We start from the raw sequence: 26,163 nt of genomic DNA, 5'->3' as shown, positions 1-26,163 counted from the left end.
TTTGGCCATGTGTGAAATATTATGAACATAGCATATAAGGAGCCTCTTTCTTACTAAACTGGGTCTTTTTTAAATTTTTTAAAAATTTTTATTAGCATTTTCCATGATTATAAAAAAATATCCCAAGGTAATTCCCAGTGATTAATCTGTGGTTTTATTGCCTGCGCAATTGGGGTTGTATTCAGAAAGTCTTTGCCAAGACCAATATGTTGGAGAGTTTCCCCTACTTTTTCTTCTAGCAGTTTCAGAGTTTCAGGTCTGATGTTAAGGTCTTTAATCCATTTGGACTTAATTCTTGTGCATGGCAAGAGAGAAGAATCTATTTTCATCCTTCTGCAGATATATATCCCGTTTTCCCAACACCATTTGTTGAAGAGGTTGTCTTTTCTCCAATGAGTATTTTGGGCATTTTTATCGAATATCAGGTGGCTATAGCTACTTGGGCTTACATATGGGTCATCTATTCTGTTCCACTGATCTACATGTCTGTTTTTGTGACAGTACCATGCTGTTTTTGTTACTATGGCTCTGTAGAATAGGTTAAAATCAGGTATGGTGATACCACCAGCCTCATTTTTGTTGCTCAGTATTATTTTAGATATTCGAGGTTTTTTGTGATTCCAAATGAATTTTTAGATTGTTTTTTCTATTTTCATGAAGAATGCTTTTGGAATTTTGATAGGGATTGCATTAAATGGGTAGATTGCTTTTGGTAAGATTGCCATTTTCACAATATTGATTCTTCCAATTCAGGAACAAGGTATGTTTCTCCACTTTCTAGTGTCTTCTGCAATTTCTCGCTTGAGTGTTTTAAAGTTCTCATTGTAGAGATTTTTTACTTCCTTGGTTAGGTTTATTCCAAGGTACTTTATTTTTTTTTGATGCAATTGTGAACGGGAGTGATTCTCTGATTTCATCCTCTGTGTGTTTGTTGTTAGCATATATGAAGGCTACTGATTTCTGTGTATTTATTTTATATCCTGCTACATTGCTGTAGGTTTTGATCAGCTCTAACAGTTTGCTAGTAGAGTCTTTAGGGTCCTTTATGTATAGAATCATGTCATCTGCAAATAATGATAACTTGATCTCTTCCTTTCCATTTGTATCCCTTTTATGTGTGTCTCTTGCCTTATTGCTATGACTAAGACTTCCAAAACTATATTAAATAAAAGTGGGGACCGTGGACACCCTTGTCTTGTTCCTGATTTTAGTGGAAAAGCTTCCAGTTTTCCCCATTTAGTAATATGTTGGCTGTAGGCTTGTCATAAATAGCCTTTATTATATTGAGATATGTTCCTTCTATTCCCAGTCTCTGTAGGACTTTTATCATGAAGTGATGTTGGATTTTGTCAAATGCTTTCTGTGCGTCTAATGAGATGATCATGTGATTTTTGTCCATCAACCCATTTATGTAATGTATTACATTTATAGATTTGCGTATGTTGAACCATCCCTGCATCTCTGGGATAAAGCCTACTTGGTAAGGGTGAATGATCTTTTTGATATACTCTTGTATTCTGTTTGCCAATATTTTGTTGAGAATTTTTGCATCTATGTTCATGAGGGAGATTGGTCTGTAATTTTCTTTTTTTGTTCTATCTTTGCCTGGTTTTGGTATCAGGGTGATGCTGGCCTCATAGAAGGAGTTTGGTAGAATTCCTTCTTTTTCTATTTTCTGGAAAAGCTTAAGAAGCAATGGTGTTAGCTCTTCCTTAAAGGTCTGGTAAAATTCAGCAGTGAATCCATCTGGTCGTGGGCTTTTTTTAATTGGGAGCTTTTTGATAACTGTTTGGATCTCCATGTTTGTTATAGGTCTATTTAAGTGATTAATCTCATTTTGATTTAATTTAGGTAGGTCATATAAATCAAGGAAATCATCCATTTCTTTCAGATTTTCATACTTTTTGGAGTATATGCGTTTATATTATGTCCCTGTGATTTTTTGAATTTCTCTGGAATCTGTTGTGATGTTACCTTGTTTATCTCTGATTTTATTAATTTGTGTCTCTTCTCTCTTTTTTTGGTCAGGTTTGCTAAGGGTTTATCAATCTTGTTTATCCTTTCAAAGAACCAACTCTTTGTTTCATTAATTCTTTGGATTGTTTTCTTTTGTTTGTTTGTTTCTATTTCATTAATTTCTGCCCTAATCTTTATTATTTCTTCCTGCCTACTGATTTTTGGTTTGACTTGTTCTTCTTTTTCCAAGGTTTTAAGGGGAAGCATTAGGTTGTTTCCTTGTGAACTTTCTAATTTCTTAATATAGGCACTTAAGGCTGTAAATTTACCTCTTTGAACTGCCTTCATTGTGTCCCAGAGATTTTGATGTGTTGTGTTCTCATTATCATTTGACTCTATAAATTTTTTTGATTTCCTTCTTGATTTCTTTATTGACCCATTCATCATTTATTAGTGTATTGTTTAGTTTCCATGATTTTGTGTATGTTCTATAGCCTTTCTTGCTACTGATTTGTAGTTTAATTCCATTGTGGTCAGATAGAATGCAAGGAATTATTTCAATTTTCCTGAATTTGTTAAGGTTTGCTTTGTGTCCTAATATATGGTCTATTTTAGAGAATGTTCCATGTGCTGCTGAAAAGAATGTATATTCTGCAGCCTTTAGATGAAATGTCCTGTATATATCTGTTAGGTCCATTCCTTCTATGACCTCATTTAGTCTAGATGCATCTCTGTTTATTTTTTTCCCTGGATGACCTGTCATTTGATGAGAGTGGGGTGTTAAAGTCACCCACCAAAACTGTGTTTGGTGTTATCTGTGACCTTAGTTCTAATAGTGTTTGTTTGAAGATTTTGGGAGCCCTCATGTTAGGTGCATATATGTTTTGAATTGTAATGTCCTCCTGTTGGAGTGTGCCCTTAATTAATAAAAAGTGACCTTCCTTATCTTTCTTGACTACTGTTGGACTAAAGTCTACCTTGTCAGATATTAGGATAGCAACCCCTGCTTGTTTTCTAGGTCCGTTTGCTTGAAACACCGTCTTCCAACCTTTCACCCTAAGATAATGTCTATCCTTTGTAGAAAGGTGAGTTTCTTAGAGACAACAAATTGTAAGATCCTGCTTTTTAACCCAGTCTGCAAACCTATGTCTTTTCGTTGGGGCATTGAGGCCGTTGATATTAAGAGATATTATTGAAAGGTGTGCATTTATGTTTGCAATTTTTTTTTTTTTTTTGTGGTTCCAGTTCTACCTGTGCTCTCTTGTGTTAACTAGTATTTGAATATTGCTTGTTTTTTCCAGGTTCCTTGTATGTGTGCTTTTCCTTTTCTTCAGCATGGGGGATTCTATCAAGTATTTTCTGTAGAGCTGGTTTTGTCTTCAAATACTCCTTTAATCTGCTTTCGTCATAGAATGTCCTTATTTCTCAGTCTATTTGAATGGATAGCTTTGCAGGATAAAGTAACCTTGGTTGACAGTTGTTATCTTTCACAACTTGGAATATATCACTCCAAGCCCTTCTGGCTTTAAAAGTTTGTGTTGAATAATCTGCTGTAATCCTGATGGGCTAGCTTTTGTAGGTAAGTTGATTTTTCTCTCTAACTGCTTTCAATATTTTTTCTTTGGTGTGTGTGTTTGGTAGTTTGATTATAATATGGCGAGGAGAGGTTCTTTCCAGGTTTTGTCTGGCTGGGGTTCTAAAGGCTTCCTGTGTCTGCATTGGCACCCCTTTCCCAATTTGGGGGAAATTTTCTTCTATGATTTTGTTGAAGGTGCCTACTATGCCTTTGGAGTGGAATTCTTCTCTTTCTACTATGCCCTGAATTCTTATATTTGATCTTTTCATAGTGTCCTGAATATCTTGAAATTCCTACTCATACTTTTCTATAAGTTTGTCTTTCTCTTTGTTGGACTGTATTAGATCTTCCACCTGGTCTTCTAGCTTAGATATTCTGTCCTTCTCTTCATCCATTCTGTTGAGATTTTCTACAGAGTTTTTTATTTCATTAACTGTATTCTTCATTGCTAGTAATTCTGACTGGTTTATCTTTATTATTTCTATTTCCTTATTTATGTCTTGTATTGCCTTCTTTATTTCATGGAATTGGTGTCCTGCGTCTTCTTTGATTCCTTTGATTTCCTCTTTGAGTTCCTCTTTGACTCCTTTGATTTGTTCTCTGACTTCTTTGAACATATTTACAATCATTCTTTTGAACTCTTTCTCAGGCATTTCCTCTAACTCATTCTCACTGGAGGTCATTTCTGATGCATTAATACTTTTAGGTGGATTTATATCGTCTTGCTTTTTAGTGTTTCTTGTGTTATAATGTATATATTTTTGCATCTTGGATTAAGTTAATGCTTGGATTTTCTAGCTAGCTGGGTATTCTTAGCTGTATCAATTGATTTGATGTTATATATTTTCAGGGTAGGAGCTTAAGGTGTTAGGTGTGGCTCTTAAGACTCTCAGAGTATCTACAAAGGTGCTCCTAGGGGTTGAGTTTCCCTGCTGTGGGAGTATTCAAGTAGACTGAGTGGAATAAAGTACAGGTAGATTCTAAAAGTTAACTAAACGCTGTACCCATTCAATTAAAAACTGCCCCATGTATGTATGCCAGAGTGTTTATTATAACAACCAGATCCTCTTTCAACAAAGAGGTTAAGATTTTTGGTCTCTTGAGGGATCCAAGTCAGCTTGTGACCAAGTGAGACCCTTCCCTGGTGCAATCCCAGTTACCTTGGATGAGTTTGGTCTCAGTCAGGTTCCTGCCTGAGTTGTCGGGCTGCTGTTCTGATTTCTGTAGCTGGGCACTGGCTTTTCCTGCAGGAAAAACCGAGCCTGGCAACTGTGGCCCTGCAGATCAACACCCCCGCTGCTGGAACTGCTGCTGCTCAAGCTGCCTCCTAGGTCTGTAGCCACTGCTGTGCCCACCGCTGCTGCTGCCTCTGCTGCTGCTGCTGTAGCTGCCACTGCTCGAGCCACCGCTGCTGCTGAAGCTGCTGCTCTTGGGTCCACTGCCGCCACTGCCACTGAGGCTGCTGCTGCTGGGTCTGCCACTGCTGCTGTTACTGGATCTGCTGCCGCTGGGGCTGCTGTTACCTGTGCTGGAGCCGCTGATGTTGCTGCCGGACTCTGCTCCTGCTTGGGTCTTGCTGTCAGCTCAAGTTGGCGTGGCCGGTCCCAGGACTACTGCTCTGTTCATTGAAGCCGGGCTCAGGTGGTGGGGGAGGGGAGGGAGCCTCAGCTGTTCTGGTTCTCTTGCTGTTTCACATGTTCTTCTACCTCGTGGTCTGTTCCTCCATTGCTCACTGCCGCTCTTCCTTCATGTTTCTTGAGCTGCGGAGATTGCCGGTGTGAGTCGAAAATCCCTGTACCTGGCTTTTCCTGTGGCTGTAGCTGAGTCTGGCGGCTTTGCCGTCACCACAGCTGGTGGAGCTTCTGGGGCCACTTTTGCTGGCCTGTGCGGGCTCTGGATGCTCTGGATCTCTTCTACTTCTCCGCTGCTGCTTCATTTTCCTATACACCTCACTTTTTAGTAAAAGTGTGTATTTTGCTGTGTTTTTTTGGTCTTTTTCCCCCCTAGGCTGCTTTGACGTGGTACCTACGCTGCCATCTTAACTGGAAGTCTCTTAACCTTCTAAACTGGGTCTTTGATGAGAGTCAAGATAGACTGAGTTATGTTTTTTCCAGTTTGATGAGTTCATCTTCATAATTTTCTCTACAAGGGTTGGGAGGTAGCTCAGTTGATATTGTGCTTGCCTTACATGCACAATGCCCAACACTGCATAAACCAGAAATATGCTATGCTATAAAGCACATGCTATCGTCCAGCACTCTTGGGAGGTGGAGCAAGAGGATCAGAAGTTCAAGATCATCCTTGGCTATATAGCCATTTTGTGGCCAGCCTGGAATACATAAGCACCAAAACAACAGTAACAAATTTCCATAGAAGATCTTGCTTTACCTCTTCTTGGGAATTAACAGAGTCAGTTTCATCCACCTTTTTCCTGGTCCTGGCCACTTCTAAGTGGGTCCTTTATTCCCAGCCCCTTCCTTGTAAAAGTTGCTTAAGAGCCATTCAGCAGATGAAGCTGTCCACTTTCTTCTTACTTCATTTGGTCTTTCCCTGTTTCATAGCACATTTTAATGCATTGATGCATTTAATTTAACTTGATTTGGACATATGGCATTAAAGATTTTGGTGAAATTTTTAAAAGAATTGTGTATAATAAATTAACAGTTTCACAAATGACTTGGAGTCCCATTAGTTCCACATATGGCAAAAGCTGTGAAAGATGTAAATTTGTCTAAAACAGCTCTTTGCTTTGGAATATTAAAATAGCCAATCTGATTAAGATACTTTTTAATTAGAGAGGTAAAATCTTTGGCAGTTTTTGTGGGTGCTACAACATTCTACTGTGTATTTATTTGAGGCATAATAAAGACTACATTTCATACCAGAGGAGCCAGTTCCCCACCCTGACAGCATGCAGGATATTGATGGGATAAGTATCCCAATCCTAGCTGATTGCGTCATGGGAACACTCTTGATGCTAATGCACAGGCAGTAAGAGCAGTGGAGGAGGCATTTTGCAATTTTTTTAATGACACAAACCCTGATACCTCATTTAGAAATGTTACTTTGAAGCTTTTTATTTATAATTTTTAGTTTTAGAATTGAAAGTGCAAAGTAGTATGGCATAAACAGACGTTGGAGCCTGGGTTTGAATACCTAATCTGATCGCTGGTGCCTATATGATTCATAGTCCAGTGACATGTCCCTTCCAGGTCTCTTTTTCTTCATCTGTAAAAGGAATTCAGTTACATATGTCACAGGTCACCTTAGTCTGTTTTCTGTTGTTGCAGCTAAACATAGCAGAGTGGGCAGTGTACAAAGGATCTGGATTATTTCTGGTTCTTGAGATGAGGAAGTCCAAGAACATGGAACTGGCATCTAGTGAGGCTTTTCTCATGGCAGCCTGTCATGGCAAGACAGAGCAAGTTGCCAGCTTGTTTGTCTTCCTCTGTAAAGCTGCTAACGTGATTATCTTCCAAAGGCCACATACACCTCAAGTTGCTCTTTCTTGGGGATTAAATGTCCAGTACTTGCGTTCAGGAGGACTCTCAGGATCAATGTTACAGGATTATCCTAACATTGTAAGATGTGCATTGAAACATTTAGCCCAATTACTTGTGTGATAAAAGCCCAGTACTTACCTTTTCCTCACTCCTTGCCTTCCACACTGCTGCATTCCTTCTAATACAGGAGGGATCTACATAACCTTCATGTACCCTAGGAATGAATGCCATCCTTTAAAAGGAGCTAGGCCCTTAGCATGTTATGATGCTAAGTCATGTGTCCTGCCTGGGAAGATTTTCTCAGGGAAAGAAGTGTGCATCTTGGGGCAATGGTGTATTTCCTCTCTGGATAGCCACTAACCCTCTTTAGTGCAGCTCCTAGAGCTACATACAGCATGGCCATAGAGAAAAGGAGGGAGGTTCAATTTCCTTTTGCCTAGGAAGCTCTCACAGGTTATGTTGTAAAATCTCTTGAGGGGTCCCCACATATAAAAAGCACAGAGCTACCTACCCTTGAGGTCCCTTGTGGAATTAATAATAGTAGTATCAAGTACCTTGTGGGTATGGATCTGCTAGTTGACAACTGAGGGTTTTCCTTCATGATGAATTATGTAAGTTTTATGAAAAGGCCAACACTTCACCAGGCCCTCCCAAAAAAATTCTTTGGCTCTTCTTTCAAGTCTGTTAGGATTATTTTCTTCCCAAAGAGAATGCTTTCTTAGCTAAATCTTTTCCTTGCTCTGCACCACTCCCTTTTCTTTTCCTGATCTTTTGTCCAGATTTTCCTCATCCTTGAATGGTACAGAGTAATTTTTCTTCATCTAACATTGAGGACTTTAATATCCTGGGGTATAAATGAGGTTAGTATGTCTTGACTTCTTTCAAGGTCACCTCTCTGCTTAGACAACAGTGGGAACTACTAGCAGCCCAGCACACTGGTTGGTGCCTGTTCTAGTGGTAACAGCAAAGAACATTTGTAGGAAGTTACCTTTATAGTACAATCTAGGAACCCACAGAGTAAGCTAAGTTCTGTTTTTATCATACAATGTACTAGGAAGAGGGCTCTTGTTGGAGTCGGCTCCACATTCCTGAGGTGGACATCCAACTTGGACTGTTTATGGAGGATTTACTTCACCTTACACATCCAGGGGGAAATTCCATAATGGTGGAAGAGGCTTCCCCCTTTCCCAGATCCAAGCAGAGAGAAACCATCACCAGCGAGCACCACGAGCAAGCACTTCCAGGCAGCAAACAGCAGGGACCCAGGCAGAGCTAGACTACTCTGCATACCTTTAGTCTGGAAATCAGATCTGCCCCCAGTAACACCTTACTGTTGGACCCCAGGATCCACCCACAGTGACACCTCTTCCAGCCATGTGGCTGGAAATCTAAGTTACAAACTTTAATAAGACACCTGAGTCTATTAGTGGACATTTCAAAGTACCACAGTCCCTAAGGAAAAGATTTTTTTGTTTTGTTTGGTTTTTTGTTTGTTTGTTTTTGTTTCTTGGTTTTTCAAGGTAGGGTTTTGCTCTAGCCCAGGCTAACCTGGAATTTACTATGTAGTCTCAGGGTGGCCTTGAACTCATGTTGATCCTTCTACCTCTGCCTCCCAAGTGCAGGGATTAAAGGTGTGCACCACATCTGGCTAGGAAAAGATTTCTTATGCCAAATGTGCTCTGCTTATATCTGTGTCTATGTATACATGTATTAATTTATTTCAGTGTTTTTAAAGCAATATTGTGACTTCATGTTTACTATGTGTTTGGTAGTTACTAATTTCTCTGGAATTCCCTGAAGGAGATTTGAAAATGCTATTTTTGTGGTAGACAGTGGTATAGAGATCATCAAGTAACCCTGTAGCTTTGAAAATCCTCTCTAGTCTTTCTCAGCTTGCTGTGGCTGATTCTTTTCTCTCTCTTTCTTTCATTTATTCTTTTTTTTCTTTCTGTCTGTCTGTTTCTGAGAACTCAAAGGCTAAAGACTTTTGGGGTTCCTCATTAAGTACCTACATTCTGATTTAATTGGAACATAGCTTATTTTCTTTAGCCATTTTCACTTCTTGGACGTACTTACTGTCACTTACAGATGGAGTTTTGTAACTGAGAAAATTTCATTTGAGAAATTTACCATGTTCCTTTGGCCTTTCTACATAGCATTTAATTTGGCTTTTTACTGAAGTTCTCTTCTGTGAGTCTTAGTGTCTCATCTGTGAGACTGTGATACATTTGCCTTTTATGATCTTATAATCATTCACAAAGTTGTCAGGTTTTTATTTGTTCCATGTTAATGATGTCAGTGTTGAGCATGATAAATCTACAATTAATTTGTTGCTGGAGTTTCAAGGCTTCCAAAGGCAGAGTCAGAGTTACTGAGGCATTTTCCTTGAGGAAAATGTGGTGGCTTGGGTACTGGAGCAAAGTTCACAGCTACTTACTGGTAGTGTTGGGTGGGTTCAGTAGGGTGACCAAGCAGGGCAAGGTGAGGGGAATCAGGTTCCTTGAGTCTTCAATTTTGTTTGATCCTTGGAGCAAATTGTGCCTATTGTGTTGTAAGTTGGGATAACATGAAGAATCTTGCTTTTTACATACCATTGTTTATGAGAACAAATTTATATATACTTTAATAAATTTTATTAATTTATTTGCAAGCAGAGAGATAGAGAGGAGAGTGACAGACACAGAGAAAATAGGCAGACCAGGGCCTCTAGCTACTGCAAACAAACTCCAGACACATATGGCCCTTGTGCATCTGGCTTATGTGGGTCCTGGAGAATTGAATCTGGGTCCTTTGGCTTTGCAGGCAAATACCGTAACCACTAAGCCATCTCTCCAGTCCAAATTTATATATACTTTAAAAGTACTTGTATACTCTGTTTACATTAACAGCACTTGGGAGCTGCTTTACAAATTCATGTTTACCCCTGTTCTACAGTTGAGTCCAGTCCAGAGCTTACAAGCAGGCTGATCTTCAGAATGACCTGGGCTACTTTTTAAAACATAGGTTCCTGGATTCTGCCTACTTAGTGTGTTAAAGTCTGCATTGGTGCTGAGTCATTTGTGCATTAAACCCTTTGGTGACTTGTGGATTTAACCTGGGAGCCACTATTGGGCATGGTGACCTACACACACTCTTGTTTCCTCTTTCCACCTTTCCTGGACTAGTCATGCTGCTCTGATCTGGACTGCCACTTTCTGGTAATTCACACTGCAAAGAATCAGTCATATAGCTCTCTAGATACTCAGTGACCTTTAAACAGTACAGGCTGTTCTTTATGAACCAGGCACAGCCCCCCACCAGGATAGATGACATGATGTATGATTAACACCCTTATGGTGAAATTGGTTTTTATTTTACTATTTAAATTTCAGGACAACTAAGCAGGTAGATTGCTGCAGAGAACTTTCATTATACTTTAGTCATATTGTCTGTATAGTGCTTAGAATGATTTAAAAAATGTACATTGGGGTTGGAGAGATGGCTTAGTGGTTAAGCGCTTGCCTGTGAAGCCTAAGAACCCCGGTTCGAGGCTTGGTTCCCCAGGTCCCATGTTAGCCAGATGCACAAGGGGGCGCACGCGTCTGGAGTTTGTTTGCAGTGGCTGGAAGCCCTGGTGCGCCCATTCTCTCTCTCCCTTTATCAGTCTTTCTCTCTGTGTCTGTTGCTCTCAAATAAATAAATAAATAATTAAAAAAATGTACATTGGCTTAGTGGTTAACGTGCGTGCCTGCAAAGCCAAAGGACCTGGGTTCGATTCCCCAGGACCCACATAATCCAGATGCACAAGGTGGCACAAGTGTTTGAAGTTTGCAGAGGCCTGAGGCACTGGTACACCCATTCTCTCTCTCTTTCTATGTGCCTATTTCTTTCTTTCTTTCTCTGTCTCTCAAATAAATAAAAATATAACACAAATTCTTAAAATATTGTACATTTCTGTGTGAGATAGAATCACATAGTTTTTATTTAATGCTTTATAGCCTTGGTGGTGATTATATGGTTATATGGCATGGTATAAGCCAGCTGGGGAGTGTTATGTTTCCTGTGAGTGCAGAGATGCAGCTCTAGTGCCAGGGTGCCGTGCAGCAGCAGAGATGCAGCACTAGTTCTAGTAGTACTGTGCAGTACTACGGATGTAGCAGGATTCTGGGAGCAGAGAGTTTATTTGCAGCAGCGGGAGGCCGTGGCATGCCCATTCTCTCTCAAGTAAATAAATAAATAATAAATAAAATATTAATTTTTATTGGTTATGTGTATAGTGTATATACAGCCACGATGGTACCATCATTTGCCTTCTCCCTGTCATTCCCCCATGAGGACTGTGGGTTTTGCATTGTGGGGGTGGCCTTCAGGTATGGGGGAGAGGCAATGTCTTTGTGCATAGTGATCCAGCTTATGGCTCTAACACTCTTTCTGCCCCTCTTCCACAAATTTCCCTGAGCAACATTGGGTTCATTTTAGGTCTCTTTAGTGACAGGAGTCTCTGCATCTCTGGATATCTGATTTGGTAGGGGTGAGTGTTCTCTGTGTCTATCTCCTTCACCCTGTGCTGATACCAGGTTCATCAAGAAAGCAGCTCTTGCTCATTACCCCACCAACTCTATGGCTTATGCTGGATCCCTGGTGAGGTGTAATGGGCTGATTTTCTGTGCAGATTCTGCATCCATCTGAAAAGGAGAAGCAAACTCTCCAACAGAGAGTGTGGTCAGTGCAAGATACATGGATGCCCATTATTTTAGAGAGAATTTAATAGGTGTAGGCCTTCTTGTAGCCCACTATTAGTCGGAACTTGATATTGGAGAGCAGGCTCGTTTTTGGATATGGTTCTGACTTGTTTCCCCATTCCAGGCATGGCATTCTACTGAGCAGATCCATTTGCTAAATCAAAAGCAGTTGTTTACCTACTGGGGCTGTGTGCCACTATTGCACTTATGTGAGCATCATGCTAGGTTGATAGCTGCTGAGTAGCTTATATCATGCATGAGTTGCTTGGACAGATGTTGGTCATTTTCCCCCAGTCACTCATGTAGCACCTTCTGGCACTATACAAGCTAACTGTCTGGGAATTGACTCTCTTCCAGTTTCCAGCCTTGTTGCTCCATGTTCCGTCCCAACAGCATATGGTGTCTTCAGTATTAGAGTCTTAGCATTAACCTTTGGTGGGTAGGTCATCAAGTACTCTGACAGAAATCTGTCTTCTTTTGGGAAACCTTGTAGGTCTCTGATCAACAGTTCACAGTGGATGTTACTCACATGATGGTACTGGTAGTTACAGGTCAGTGCCAAGGGAAAAGAAGGAAGAAAAATATAGGTAATATAAAAGAGAAAGAGAGAAGAAAGAGAAAGAGACAGAGAGAGAGAGAGAGAGAGAGAGAAACAGAAGAAGGTTGAGGATAGTCTTTATCATACCCTCTCCAGGCCCCTGTAATTCAGGTATTCTCTCTAAACACCTGATGAAGATTCGGCTTTTTCCTATGTCTTCCAGGATGTGGGATTTTATGGTACCATTTCCATTTGGGTCCAGTTTTTTGTCCCCTCCTATTGTCCAGTCCTCGAGATGTTTATTAGGTATGTCAGCATCTCAGGCAGATTCAGGTTAGGAGCCACAGATGAGTGAGACGATGCAACGATTATCTTTCTGTGATTGAGTAAATATCTCTGAGCTGAGGTTAGGAGCTTTTAGAGTAAATGCCCAATAAGGGAATAACTGGCTCTGTTGGTATCTCTATAGTTATCCTTTATAGGAGTCTCCATATTACTTTCTGTAGTGGTTTTACCAGCTTACTCCCACAAACACTGAATGAGGTTTCCTGTTTCTCCACAACCTCTCTAGCATTTGTTGTCATTAGATTTTTTAATGTTTGCTGTCCTTACTGGGGTAAGGTGGAATTTTGTAGTTGTTTTAATTTGCATTTCCATGATGACTAGGGATGTTGAAAATTTTATTAAGTGTGTGTTTGTCATTTGTATTTCTTCCTCTGAGAACTCCCTGTGCAGTTCTCTGCCCTATTTTGTGAGTGGGTTGTTTGACTTTTTATTGGTTAGGTTTTTGAGTTCTTTGTAGTTTCTAGAGATTAGGCCTGTGTCTGATGTGTATCCAGCAAAAATTTTCTCCCATTCTGTGGGTAATCTATTGGCTCTGCTTATTGTATAATTGTCTGTGAAAAAGCTTTGCAGCTTCCTGAGACCCCGATGGTTGAGTGATTGTTTAATTTCCTGAGCTACTGTGGTTTTTGTTTAGGATGTCTTTTCCCACTCCTATGTTGAGTAATGTTCCTATTTTTTCTTTCAGTAGTAGCTGAGTTTATGGTCTTATATTGATGTCTTTGATCCATTTGGACTTGATTTTTGTACATGGTGAAATGTATGGATCAAGTTTCATTTTTCTGCATATGGTTATCCAGTTTGTCCAGCACCATTTGTTGAAGATGCTGTCTTTTTTCCAGTTTACATTGTTAGGGCCTTTGTGAAATATAAAGTAGCTGTAGTTAACTGACCCAAAGTCCGTGTCCTCAATTCTGTTCCATTGGTCTATATTCCTATTTTTATACCAGAACCATGTTGTTTTTATTACTATGGCTTTGTAGTATAACTTTAGATCAGGTATGGTGATGCCTGCAGAGGTGTTTCTTTTGCTGAGGATATGCTTGGCTATCCAAAGCCTTCTGCTATTCCATATGAATATTGAGAGCATTTTTTTCTATCTCTATTAAGGAAGATATTGGGATTTTTATTGGTATTGTGTTAAATCTATATATTGCTTTTGGTAAGATTGCAATTTTCACAATGTTAATTCTGCCTATCCAGGATCATGGGAGGTCTTTCCATTTTCTCAAGTCCTCCTCAATTTTTTTTTCTTTTTTAAGTTTTTTTGAGGTAGAGTCTCACTCTAGCTCAGGCTGACCTGGAAATCAGTCTGTAGTCTCAGGGTGGCCTCGAACTCATGTCAGTCCTCCTACCTCTCCCTCCCGAGTGCTAGGATCAAAGGCATGCGCCACCATGCCTGGATCAATTTCTTTCTTGAGTGTTTTTATGTTTCCACTGTATAGGTCTTTCACCTCCTTGGTTAATGTTATTCTGAGGTTTATTTATTTATTTTTTTGATGGCTATTGAAAATGGGACAATGTTACTTATTTCTTTCTCTGTATCTTTGTCTTTTGCATATAGAAAGGCTACTGACTTTTGTGCATTGATTTTGTATGCTGATACTTGAGAAAGAGTTAATCATCTTTTAGAGTTTTGAGATGGCGGTTCTTGGGTCACTTATGTATAGAATCATGTCATCTGCAAATAGGGATAACTTAGCCTCTTCCTTTCCGAATTGTATCCATTTTATCTCTTTCTCCTGTCTTATTGCTTGAGCTAGGACTTCCAGTACTATGCTAAAGAGCAGAGGTGAGAGTGGACACCCCTGTTTTGTTCCTGAGCTCATTGGGAATTCCTTCATTCTTTCCCCATTAAGTATTATTTGGGCTTTAGGATATTTATATTATAGCCTTTAGTATGTTGAGATATAGACCATCCATGCCTATTCTCTGCAATATTTTGATCATGAAGTGATGTGTTTTGTCAAAGGCCTTTTCTGCATCTATTGAAAAGATCATGTGGTTTTTGTGTTTAAGTTTATTTATATGGCATATTACATTGATAGATTGCCGTATGTTAACCATCTGTGCGTTCCTACATCCAAGTGAGGAGGAAGTGTACTTGATCCAGGTGGATAATGCTTTTGATGTGTTGTTGAGTTTGGTTTGTTAGGATTTTGTTTAGGATCTTTGCATCTAAGTTCATCAGGGAAATAGGCCTGTAGTTTTCTCTTATTGTGGCATCTCTGCATGGTTTTGGTATTAGGGTGATACTAGCTTCATAAAAGGAGTTGGGGAGTTTTCCCTGTCCTCTGATTGTGTGGCACAGTTTGATAAAATATGGTTTCAGTTCTTCCATGAATGTTTGATAGAATTCAGTTGAGAAGCCATCTGGTCCTGGACTCTTCTTTTGGGGGAGGTTTTTGATTACCCTTTCAATCTCGTTGGTTGTGATAGATTTGCTTAGGAGATTAATCTGCTCTGAGTTTAGCTTTGATAATTGGTATGTGTCCAGGAATTCATTCATTTCTTCCATATAATCCAATTTTATGTGTAGAGGTTTTTGAAGTAAGTCCTGATGATTCGCCTAATTTCACTTATGTCTGTTGTAATCTCTCCTTTTTCATTTCAAACTTTGTTAATTTGAAGCATTTCTTTTTTTCCACTTGATTAAATTGGCCAGGGGTTTATCAATGCTGTTTATTTTTTAAACACCAGCTCTTTGTTTCATCAATTTTCTTGATTGTTTTCTTAGTTTCCAATTCATTGATTTCTGCTCTGATCTTAATTATTTCTTTCCCTCTGGAGCTTTTGGGGTTGGATATTTCTTGTTTTTCCAGTGCCTTTAGGTGGATGGCTAGGTTATTGATTTGGGATCTCTGTTTGTTATAAAGGCATTTAGCACAATGAATTTTCCCTTGAGGATCGCTTTCACTGTGTCCCATAAGATTTGGAACTTTGTGTTCGCATTGTCATTCATTTCTAGAAATTTTGCATTTCATTTTTTATGTTGTCCACTAACCATTTATTGTTTAAGAGTGTGTTCAATTTCCAGGAGTTGGTTGGGTTCCTGGCTCATCTTTTGTTGTTAATTTCTAACAATATAGTGTTGTGATCTGATATCATGCAGGAGATTATGTCAATTCTCCTAAATATATGGAGGCAGGCTTTATGATCCAGTATATGATCTATTTTAGAGAAGGTTCCATGGGCTGCTGAGAAGAGTTTGTAATCTGTGGATTTTGGGGAGAATGTTCTGTAGATGACCCTTTTGTCTAATTGATCTGTGGTGGTGTTGAGCTCTCTTACTTCCCTGTTTATTTTCTGTTTGGATGATCTATCTATTGCTGATAGTGGAGCATTGAAATCTACTATGATGATGTTGGTGGTTATTTCTCTTTTGTTGTCAAGTCGGTTTTGTTTTATGAATTGTGGTGCCCCTGTGTTTGGTGCATAAATATATATGATTGTGATATCCTCTTGTTGGATCATTCCCTTGTGGGGCTGGGCAATCTAGCTGGATTTACTTGCATCTGATTTTTTGTGCTACTCCTTTTTTGCTGTGTTCTGCCCATCTAAATGATTCAGAAAGCCTAGGGTGTGGGATGCTAGCCTGCTGGCCAGGGATGGGGGCCACTGGTGAGTGGGACAGCAATTGCTCATGGACTTCAGAAAGGCTAGGGTGGAGACACTAGCCTAGGTTCCCTGTTCGGGGGTGCAAGAGGGTAGTGGTGAGTGGGATGGGCTCAGAAAGGTAGGGTGGGAACAGATCACACACAGACTAGGTCATCAAGGTTGGACAGAATGGCAAAATGACTGGGACGGCAGTCACGGGCGGTTCTCAAAAGGCTCAAACAGACCAGTGACTGGGATGGTGTTCATGCCAGTGGAGCTCTGCCTGGTGGTGGGAAAGCCTAGGGGGGAGGACCTAGCCTGCTAGCTTGGGTCTACTTGGCCTGCAGTTTATTGGGGCTGTGGCTAGGACAGGTGTTTTAGGGGACTGGGGGACTGGTGGGCTATCTGAGAGTGTGGGAATCTGTGGATTCCCTATTTTGCTCTTCTACACCCTCTCACCGGAAGCCCACTAGAATCAGAAACCCCCTAAAAAAAAACCCTAAAACTTAACAGTCTTGCTTTTCCTTCCCTGTGAGGTAAGGCGAGGTTAGGTGGACACCATCTTGACTGGAAGTTTATTTATTTGAGAGTGAGGGGAGCTGATAGAGAGAAAAATATAGAGAATGGGCACCAGGGCCTCTAGCTTATTGAAAGGAACTCAGGACACATTCACCACCTTGTGCATCTTGTGGGTTCTGAGGAATTGAACCTGCATTCTTTGGCTTTGTAGGCAAGCTACTTAAACTGCTAAGCCATCTATCCAGCCCAAAGGCAAAAAGTCTTTGCCACTGGATCGCTGTGAAAGAATACATGGAGTTTAGATATTGATGCATGCTATGCACAGTGAGATGTTGCTTGATTGTAACTGCAAGAGAAGTCATTTTGTGGAGTGAGAATATATGAAAGAAAAGCAGATGTCAAGTGTGAACCTGTCCTTGATAAGTGAATCATTACTACTAGGATTATTTTTCTGATATTGAATATGATACAAATCAGTTTAATTCCATTGGAGGGAAGTTTTTAATATTTACTGTTTTTTTGAGTTGAAGGGAGAATATTTGGACATAAGGAATCCTCATTTCAGAACAGATTGGTTTATTTATATTACTTTTACCTTCTAGAAAACACAGTGAAATGCCGTGCATGGAAGTAGTTAGGCTGGACTTGACTTCCCTTTGTGACAAGAGAAGGGGGGAGAGAGAGAGAGAGAGGAAGGAAGAGAAGATGAGAGAGAGAGAGAGAGAGAAAGGAAGAGAAGATGAGAGAGAGAAAAAGGAGTTAGTGTGGAATTGCATTTACCACCCATGGCTTGGAGGCTGCAGCCTCATTAGGTAATCAGCAGCAGTCTTTCTGCCCACATCATCTTTGGGGCCATCTGTGCCAGATTATAGGCAGTAATAGCCTTGAGACCATCTGCTGAGACTAAATGTGTATTCTGATGCATGTATTAATGACAATGGCCACACAGAGAAGTCCACTGGCCAAATGTGCTGAATAAATAAGAGAGAATGAAACACACATATAAATTTAGAAGTGTGAGAAAAAACTCTATGTTTTATAGCATGAAATGACAGTAGTTGTGATTTAAACTTACAGAAAAGAAGAGGGAGTTTTCCACCTTCATGTCTTTCACCCAAGGAAAAATAAACCACCAGCCATGTCAGCCTTGAATTTTTACTTCCTTATGACACTGCTTAAATTTTCTTTGTCATCAGAGGTGAGCTTCATTAATATAATCTCATTGTTCAAAGAGCTTTTTCCGTCTACAGCTGTACCTCCTGGAAGACATCCAATCTCATCAGAGGGCCTTTTCCCAGCTTCACAAGTCCCTTGAAGAAAGTCACTGAGCAAAGAGCCATTTGGTGTCCACGTATGTTTTATTTGTCATCTTTAACCAGTAACAGGACTTTTCAGGCAGATTAAGTCTAATATCACTATAAATATAATTAGGTTATAAGAAGGTAAGTGACCCTGCAGTCCCATAACTATGGCCCAGGGTGGTTAAGGTTCAACAATTTAAGTAGAAATTTCTGTATTCTCCATGGCCAGTTATTTCCCTAAAAATAATGACTATATTAGAAGGAAATTAACCCTACAGTGAAGTTAGTCTTTAAAAGACCATTACCAGAATTACATGAAGTGATTTTGACAAATAAAATCATGGCTTAAATGAAATGTTCATCATATCTGCATGTGTTGGCAATTTGGGAAGGTTGTGGAGCCTTTGGAGATGAACGCTTGCTGGAGGTGTGCTACTGGGGCAGGCCTTCACGTGTGTTAGCCCAGCCCCTGGATATTCAGAGCTAGCTCATTCAGAGTGCTTGTGCTATTTACTTGTCTACTCTGCCATGCTGAACCTTCCCTTTAAATAAACCCTGTACTGTCATAAGTTGGCCAGGTGTTTGTCCCAGCTGCGAGAATGCAACAGCAGCATTAATCTAGCAGCATCATTTTACTTGCTTTAATATTTTTCTTCCAAATCTACCTCATCCTCATTGTTAGATGGTTAGACCTTAAATCTTAGAATAATCTTGGCTTTTTCCTCTTGTAGTTTATACTTGAGCCTTTAGGAAATTCTCTTGGCCTTCTCTTAATGCATACCCGTAATTGGGCCATTCCTTTCCATTTGCTAGCACTATCTTTTCCGGCTGCATCACCACTTGCTCAAATGGGAAGTCCTCTTTGCCTCCAGTAGCAGCCAGAGTACCCACATCATCTTTGTGGCTACCTGTGCCAGATTATAGACACCCAACACCTCAGCTAGGTTATGTTATTTCATTGCTTGAAAGTGCAGGTTTCCAGCCCCAGAATCAGTACTATCCACATCCTGTTCCCCCTTCTTGTCTATTCCTCTCCCATCCCTTCCTTCCCTTGTCGACTGGCAACTTTTCTGCCCTAGAACCTGGGCATCACAGCCCAGCAGCACTCATTCCACTCCTTCCTTATCCCCATGCCTCACCTTCTTCAGGTCTGCTCATACATCTCCTCAATGAAGCCCACAGTGATAACTACTTTAAATGGCAATCTCTTCTTCTTCCCATCTTTTCACTTTGTAATCACTTTGTCCTATTTTACTTTTCCTCACTACAGTTTACCAGTTTTCAGAATAGCTATGCTGAGGGAAAACCTAGGTGTCATTATGACTCATCCATTGTAAGTGTTCAGTTCAATACTTTTTAGTAAATGTATAAATTCATGCAGTTATCACCATGGTACAGGTTGGGCTCCACAGTCTCCTCCACAGCCAGTGGGCTTTCCTCCTGGTAGCTTCTAGGCTTCCTTTCTAGCAGCAGTAGAATGGCTTTGGAGACAGATGGTGCTGAGGTTGAATCCTGGTTCTTTCAGGTACAGATTGGTCTTGGGAAATAATGTATTTTAGAGATCTAGGATTCCTCTTTCCTGCTCTGTTTCAGAATCACATGCCTAAAGTAAAATACCATACATGAATTTCATTGTTCTGTGCCTAGTACAAGTTGCCATCCTTTCACTAATGGTTTGCTAATAATGTTCCCATCATTCCTTTTTAAAAAAATTTTTTGGTGTTTTGAGATAGGGTCTTACTCATTTCCAGGTTGACCTAAAATTCACTTTGTAGTATCCTTGAACTCATAGCAGTCCTCCTACCTCAGCCTCCCAAGTGCTGGGATTAAAGTCATTTGCCACCATGCCTGGCTTCCCATCATCCTTAAGAGGCAGGAGGGCCCAAGGTATTAATGGTTGCTTTACTCACTGCCATGATTATTCTGCGCAGCTGTAATGAGAGCATAGGCAAGCTTTTTTATTATTAGATATGGACATATTTATATGTAAACATCACATGTTGGTACTATCCTTTCCCTCCTCCCTGCCACTTTTCTGAAGAGGCTTTCTTCATTGGGGATACAGGTCAACCCCATGGGGATTGTGGGTCATGAATTGTGGGAGGGGGAGAGGCAGTCTCTGTGTATAATGTCCCAACTTGTGGCTCTAACCAATCTTTCTGCCTCCTCTTCTGCAAAGCATTCTGGAAGCATTTTAAGTCTATTTCAGTGATGGGCACTTAGCAGCATCTGGATCTCTGGTTTGTTAGGTATTGCGTCTCCTCAGTATCTTTCTCCATCACCCTTGTGATGATATTAGCTTAACTAAGGGAGCAGCATTCTCTCTCATTTCCCCAATTCCTTTGTGGTTTTAGCTGGGGCCAGGGTGGAGTGCACTGGGTCATTTATCTCCTCAGGTCCAGTTCCCATTTGAAAAAGTGAAGCAGATTCTCTAGCGGAGATTGAAGTCAGTGCTGGTATAAATGGGATAGCCATTATTAATTTAGAGAAAATTAAAAGGGTTTAGACACTCTAATAGTCTAAGGTTAGTGGGAGCTTGACAGTGGAAAGCAGAATCATTATCTGGATATGATTCTGACTTGTTTCCCAGTTTCAGGTTTGGTTTCCTTTCCACTGAGCTGCTCTGTTAGCCAATCCAAGAGCAGTTGGTTACCCACCATGGCTGTGTACCACTATTGTACTTGTGTCAAGTTGTTTGCTTCCGAGTCACTTAGACTTTGAGTTGCTTAGGCAAGCTTTTTTGACTACCATAAGCAGCTTTTGGTACACTGTAATGCTAGTGACACCCATGTCTAACTAGCTGTGTCACCCCATACTCTTGTGTTAGGATGAAATTTAGGAGGATATTCTGTAGTGTTGCCTCTTAAACATGCTGCAGTTGGCAATTATGCTTACAAAGCATTGTCCTTCTAATTAATTCTGTGTTCTGTCAAGAGCACCCATCAGACACACAGTTACAGGTTGTCTTTGCCTGGTGCTAATGATCCAATGGTGAGGAAAAGAATCAGGTCCTTGTTATCTTCGGGCTGACATGATAGAGGAAGTTACATTCATAAAAATCTTACCAATAAGGGTAAAATTAGAGTGGCAGTAAGTGCTAAGAAGGGCAGGTTCATGGTATTATGTCAAATGTAAAGCAGAGAACTTCACTTGTTTTGATGGGTGATGACGAAGCCTTTCCTGGGGAGGTAGGGCTGGGATATGAAAGATGAGTGGAATTCAGGAAGTGAAAGGGAAAAGGCCAAGTACAGACCTTGATCCTAAGCATATAAGAAGCCCTAGAGGAAGGACTGTGATCAGAGAGATGGGACCTGGAACTCTTAAGGTAGCTTCTGTCTTAGGAGTACACTAATCAGTGTAGGAAAATGCTGGACTCTTATTCTGGTACAGACCAGAGGGTGGTAGGAACTTAGTCTTGAGAAATGGTGAAGATAGAAGAGAAAGTGATCATTTAAGGATGATTTGGGAGGTAAAATTTTCAATTGACTTCTTAGGATAAGGGACAGAGAAACATTGTGTGTGCCACAGTACTATTCCATACTACTGCCTCAGTGGAGGTGGTATTTGCATGGGTGAGAGTACTATCTACACACAGGTATATGGTTATGGCAGGAATGAATTTGAGCTATCTGTAAGATGTTCACATGGAAATATCAAATAAGACTACTGCATGTTTAGAGCTCATAGACAAGCATGTGATAACATTTTTGATGATTAGAGCTGAAATTGCATAGAACAGACAATTTATATTGAATTACAATGTACTATAGTACTTAATCATAAAATTATCAGAGCAATAAAATACATACCAGAGAGGAAGAATGAAGAAAACCCAGAAAAGACAGAACCCTCAGCCAAGCTTAAAAGTGACTTGAAGAGAGAGTACATGATACAGTAGAATGCCATTTGTGTTCAATAAGATGAGTACTTGTAGCAGACAGCTTCAGGTTCACTGAGATAAACTTTCAGACCAGACACAGTTATGGAGGAAGGGATATTTATTGAAGCTTACAGATCCAGGGGAAGTTCAATAATGGCAGAAGAAGCTGGTCTGCCTTCACAGGATCAAGCAGAAAGAGAGAAGCACAAGCCTAAAGGCCAAAAGCCACAGCACACTTCAGGAGCTCCTTCTAGGCACACTTTGCATATCTTTAGACTGAAATCTGAAACCCACCGCCACACCTTAAGATCCACCCAGTGACACTGCCTCCAGCCAGGTGGTGCAGATGCAAACTATAAATAATAAAGAACTGAATATGTTGGGGTCATCTGTTCAAACTACCACAGTACTGAAAATGATTCTTGAATTCAATGACAGTTAAGGTATGCATGGGTGACCTGGAGATCAGAGGCATTCTGTAGCCTAGCCCTTCCTCTTGCACCATGATAAAAATCCCAGATACATGCCATGTCCTTCTTGAGCAATCTCAGGAAAGCAGTGCTGCCTGACCACTGAACCTGCAATCCCACTGAGCTTCAGAAGACAGGGAAAGGGACTGTTTGCAGCACATCAAATTTTGCAGAAAGATTTATGCTTATTTTCTATTTTTATTTTTTTTACAATCTCCATACCTATAGACAATATACCATGATCATAATCCCCTCCCACAACATTCCTTCCCTCCCTCCACCGAATCCCTTATTTTCAGCTAATCTTTTATTTATTTTTCTTTTTCTTTTTTTGATTTTCAAAGTAGGCCCTTACTTTAGCCCAGGCTGACCTGGAATTCACTATCTAGTCTCAGGCTGGCCTCAAACTCATGGCAATCTTCCTACCTCTTCCTCCTGAGTTCTGGGATTATAGGCCTGTGCCACCATGCCTAGTCCCCCTTTTTAAAAAAAAAAAAATTTTTTTATTCATTGACTTGAGAGAGAGAGAGAGAGGGAGGGAGGGAGGGAAGGAGGGAGGGAGGGAGGGAGGGAGAGAGAGAGAGAGAGAGAGAGAGAGAGAGAAGAGAGAGGAGAGAGAATGGGTGTATCAGGACCTCCACCTGCTGCAAATGAACTCCAGACACATGCTCCACCCTTCTGCATCTGGCTTATGTGGGTTCTGGAGAATTTAACCTGGGTCTTTTGGCTTGGCAGGCAAGCGCCTTAACCACTAAGCCATCTTTCCTGCCCTAGTCCCCTTTTTTGATGCCATCATTTCCCCCCTCCTATTATGCAGGTAGCATAATAGGTAGCATCAGTCACTGTGAGGTCATAAATATCAAGGCCACTTTGTGTCTGTAGGAAAATATTGAAAAGCATTCCTCTCCTTCCTTTTGCCCTTACATTCTTTCCACCACCACTTCTGCAATGGTTCCTGAGCTTTGGAGGGTGTGATAGAGATGTCTCAATGCTGAACACTCCATTGTCACTTCTCAGCACTTTGAGTCTCCCCAGTAGTCACCACCATCTAAAAAGAATCTTCTCTAACCAAAAATGAGAGTAGCATTAATATATGGACATAAACATACTATTTAGGGGGGAGTTTGGTGGGCATAACCTATCCATATAGCCAGATAACAGTAGTAATTTCTCCCCAAGGGCTTATGACCTCTTCAGCCATAGGCTTTTGATTGGGTTTTCAGTACCAGGCATGAATTACTTCCCATAGAGTGGGGCCTTAAATCCAATCAGAATTAGTTTCCCCCACAACAGACATTCCACCATTTTACCGGTTGCCATACTTGGCCTGAAAAGCTTTCAGTGTCTGCTAGTTAACACAGTTGGTGACTTTCTCTCCAAGTTTGAATACCTCTTTCTAGTACCTTGTTAGCGTATCAACAGGGAGAAGGCATCCAGCTCAGCTCCAGCTTGACTTCTCAGTGACCTGTAGCCCAGTACTTACTTTCTAAATTCTGTATAGTCATTCACTTGGACCCTTTGGATGTGGTGAGAGGTTCTTCTCTGAATACACTCTCAGGACAGCAGAGAGGAAAGATACCACAGTAAGACATCTCTGTCACCTGCACATATTGTAAGCATCACTAACGGAAGAACACATTGTTGAAATTCACAGAAGGAAAAACTTCCTAGGTGAGGTGAAACACAACAAAAGGTAGACACATGGAATGCACTATCAAAAATTGAGCATACTTCAGAGAGGAACTCTCCTGGAAATCAGAGATAATTAATACCCCAGGGTTACTGTAGAGCACCTCTGTAGACCTTGGTCTTTCTTAGGTGTCATTCTTCCTTTTGCAAGCAAAATTTCAAGTCTTTTCCAGAGTTTGTTTATAAAGTGGAGATTTCAAGAAATAAATATCTCTGAAAAATGCATTTACAGGAATAGTTTTTATGATTCATGTATTCCAGTAACAAATTTAACTGAAGGATTTAAAATGCTAGCACTGCTTTGAGAAGAAAATAAAGCAAATAACAAAGGTAAACTTTCTTCTTTTGCAGCCTCAGTTCATGTTCGCATTAACATGTTAATTTTAAGAAATATCTTACAGTGTTTTATTTGGGAAGGAGTGAGGCATAAATATTGATATTTCATTTAAGAAATATTATGATTCTTAGCTAGGACTGGTGGCTTATACCTTTAATCCCAGAATTTGAGAGATAGAGGCAGGAGGATCAGGAGTTTATGGCCAGCTTTGGCTACTTAGTGAGTTGGAAAGAAACCAGTTTGGGCTACATGAGACCCTGACTGGAAAAAAAAAAAAATGATTCTTGTATTTCTGAAAGCCTGTTGGTATGCTTAAGAATTAGCCATACTTACCTGATTTAATTCTTTAAGTAAGTGTCCTGAGTGCCATATATTAGATATTACGTATATTTTTGTCAAATGAGAGACATTGACTTAAATAAGTAAAAAACATTTGATATAAGAGGATAGTCATTAAACAATGCCAGTGAAGAAGGTGGATGATCCATGAATACTTGTCATAAATCTATGAGAGTCTAATAATTGGCTCAGATATTCATTCCTGTGCAAAATATATGTAAGTATAAGGGTTTAGAAAAAGAGTGGCAGAAAGAATGGTATATATGTATTACACACAAATCTGTATGCACACAAATCTGCTCATGGTTCCCGGGTTATGCCCCTCTGCTCTGAGTGGATATGGGCATCATGATGTGATGGCTCTTCCTGAACCACTTCCATTCCTGACCTTCTGGCCTCATCCTCAGTGGTGACTCTGTAGTGACTTTAAGCTTAGACTCTGCTGCTCTGTGTAGCCCAAGGTCAGCTAGTGTCACTTCTCCTGGTCAGCCTAATTTGGCATTGTCCCAGGAATATGCTATTCTCACTGCCCTTTCCTGCTACACCTGTTTCTGCACACATGCATGATCCTAACACACTTACTCAGTTCTTTTCTTAGCCCAGAATCTTTGCATCAAAGTTTATCTCAGTGTCCATCTCCTCTGTCATACCATTCCTGTTAGCCTAAGTGCAGATTGCTCTTTCTTAGTTTAGAATTCGTCTCCTCTGCCACTCAGTGCCACAGATTCAGAGGGGGAATAGTGGGTAAAAATGGAAAATAGAAATGTGATGATAAATGAGCTACCTGTTCATGTTCTCTCTGTCTCTCTTTCTGTCTCTATCTGTATGTATGTATGTATGTATGTATGTATGTTTGTATGTATGTATGTATTCTCACATACCTATGCATATTTATATACTTGAAAATAGACACAATTAAAAATATGTACACAAAATACATATGCGCACATACCTACACATACATGTCTGTACACGGAAATGCTTGCTGTATGCATTCATAATTCTCATCTCCTATCTTGGAGTGGATAACTGTGATGGGCCATTTTTACTCAAAGTGGATTTGGCATCTGAGAAATGGAGTCTGTCTTCCTCTAAAACCTTCTCTTAAAGGGCTAAGTTTCTAGGTGTCATTCACATAGGTCATATGATTTTACTTCTATTTGAAAAGAAGAGAAAAGCTTCTCTGTGCTGTCAAGGAGTGCTATCATGCACACAGAGGCTGACGTTACTTTTCTTTGTTATTTAAAAAATGCTTAGTATGTGTATGTTTGTATCATATGTGTGTCTGCATGTGTGTGATGTGTGCAGGTGTATGTATATATGAGCCTCGTGCACATGTGTGCAGAGGCCAGAGGAAGGCACTGAATGTCCTCCTCTATCACTTATCTGCCTTAT

The 26,163-nt window shown here is 40.3% G+C and overlaps 1 protein-coding gene across 5 annotated transcripts in view; it reads left to right on the top strand.

Annotated features, from left to right (window-relative positions):
* The window catches only part of Klhl32 (kelch like family member 32), a 265,516-nt gene that overhangs the window by 4,675 nt on the left and 234,678 nt on the right, over nucleotides 1-26,163 (top strand). For 4 of the 5 annotated variants that reach the window (XM_045154372.1, XM_045154375.1, XM_045154376.1 and 1 more), the window contains exon 2: nucleotides 18,003-18,103. The exons of the other annotated variant lie outside the window; for it this stretch is intronic. The gene's annotated coding sequence lies outside the window, so the exon portion shown is untranslated. The remainder of the gene's footprint in view (nucleotides 1-18,002; nucleotides 18,104-26,163) is intronic. 5 annotated transcript variants of the gene reach the window in all.

This window comes from Jaculus jaculus, chromosome 7, assembly GCF_020740685.1.
Source record: "Jaculus jaculus isolate mJacJac1 chromosome 7, mJacJac1.mat.Y.cur, whole genome shotgun sequence".
NCBI classification, from domain to species: Eukaryota; Metazoa; Chordata; class Mammalia; order Rodentia; family Dipodidae; genus Jaculus; species Jaculus jaculus.
Note: the sequence above shows the minus strand (reverse complement) of the source record. Positions and strands in the feature narration are given on the sequence as shown.